At 38.3% G+C, this 1951-nt stretch overlaps 1 pseudogene; it reads left to right on the forward strand.

Annotated features, from left to right (window-relative positions):
* The window catches only part of LOC107677939 (isoleucine--tRNA ligase, cytoplasmic-like), a 75890-nt pseudogene that overhangs the window by 10548 nt on the left and 63391 nt on the right, over positions 1-1951 (forward strand).

A 1951-nucleotide genomic window follows, 5' to 3' on the forward strand; every position in this document is an offset into this window, starting at 1 on the left:
TGAGAGTGTGAGAGTGAGAGTGTGAGAGTGAGAGTGTGTGTGAGAGTGAGAGTGTGAGAGAGAGTGTGTGTGAGAGTGTGTGTATGAGTGTCTGAGAGTGTGTCTGAGTCCGCGCGAGTGTGTGTGTGTGTGAGAGTGAGAGTGTGTGTGTGTGTAGATGAGAGGCATGCTTTACTTCAGTCACGCTGGCTCAGTTTTTGAGGTGTTTTGCTGTGAGCGAGGCAGTGTAATGTGCCGTTCATGTGTTGTAGAGGTCAGAATGGTGGAGGCAGTGCCAGAGTCCATCCACTTCCCCACGGAGGAGCAGCGAGTCCTGCGCTTCTGGCTGGAGAAGGACTGTTTCCAGCAGTGTCTGAAGCAGAGCAAGAGCCGGCCCAGGTGACGCCACCGTGACCCGCACTTACACACTCTTATAGCTCTTAGATGTTGTTTCAAGTTCATTTGTTATGCGCACTTATAATTTTTTATTTATTTATTTTATATTACTTTTTGAGTTGATCATCTGCCAAGACAGCATTTCTAATTTTCATTTAGTTTAAGTGTTTCATCAAATATTTATGCTGAACTTATTCCACACACGGGGCGCTGCATCATGAGTGTGCATTTTGGGGAAAAATGCTTTTAATTATTCATGACTGTGTTTATATATGATTTTATACATTAGCTATTCTTTAATATAGACTACTGTTCATACGTTTGGGGTTAGAAAGATTTTTTCATGTTTTTGAAAGAAGTCTTTTCTGCTCATCAAAGCTGTGTTTATTTAATCAAACAATGCAGTAAAAACAGTGAAATATTATCACAATTTCAAATAACTGTTTTCTATGTGAATCTCTTAAACTGTAATGTATTTCTGCGATGCGCAGCTGTATTTTCATCATCATTACTCCAGTCTTAAGTGTCACATGATCTTCAGAAATCATTCTAATATTCTGATTTGCTGCTCAAGAAACACTTCTGATTATTAGCAATGTTGAACACAGTTGTGCTGATTAACATTTTTGTGGAAACTGTGATGCATTTTTCAGGATTCACAGATGAACAAAGTTCAAAAGAACGGCATTTAAAATAGAAATCTTTTGTAACATTGAAAATCTCTTTACTGTCACTTTTGATCAATTTAATGCGTCCTTGATGAATAAAAGGATTAATTTCTTTAGAAATCTGGCTGGCCTCAAACATTTGAACACTTGTGCATTTACTGTGACATACAGACAGTTTATTTCCTTCTCAGTGTGTGGTGACTAGAGTTACAAAGGGGTGGACAATTTCCGGTAAATTTCCAAAAATCCCTGGAATGTTTCCGTAATTTACTGTAAATTTTCCACCTTTTTGCAACCCTTGTGTGTGTGTGTGTGTCTGTCTGTGTGTCTGTCTGTGTGTCTGTCTGTGTGTCTGGATACTCATACCTTTTGTTCTTTTAATGTTTTGAGTTGTTTTTAGCTTTATTTTTTTGTTTTCATTTAAATGTTTAGTTTTGAAATGTTGTTGTATGCATTTGTCATTTTTATTTAATTTCTTTTATTTTCTTAAATGTGTGTATATATATAGTATTTATAGAGTTTTAGCTTTTAGTTTTAATTACTTTTTCTTATTTGTAAGTCGCTTTGGATAAAAGCGTCTGCTAAATGACAAAGTAAGTAAAAGTAAAGTAAAGTTTATGTGTGTGTGTGTGTGTGTGTGTGTGAGTGAGTGAGTGAGTGTGAGTGTGTGTGTGTCTATGAGTGTGTGTGTCTATGTGTGTGTGTGTGTGTGTGTGTGTGTGAGTGTGTGTGTCTATGAGAGTGTGAGTGTGAGTGAGTGTGTGTCTGTGTGTGTGTGTGTGTGTGTGTCTACGAGTGTGTGTGTCTGTGTCTGTGTGTCTGCGAGTGTGAGTGCCTGTGTGTGTGTGTGTGTGTGTGTGTGTGTGTGTGTGTGTGTGTGTGTGTGTGTGTGTGTGTGTGAGAGAGAG

Source organism: Sinocyclocheilus anshuiensis, unplaced genomic scaffold (assembly GCF_001515605.1).
Source record: "Sinocyclocheilus anshuiensis isolate Anshui unplaced genomic scaffold, SAMN03320099.WGS_v1.1 scaffold1254, whole genome shotgun sequence".
Classification (NCBI taxonomy): Eukaryota; Metazoa; Chordata; class Actinopteri; order Cypriniformes; family Cyprinidae; genus Sinocyclocheilus; species Sinocyclocheilus anshuiensis.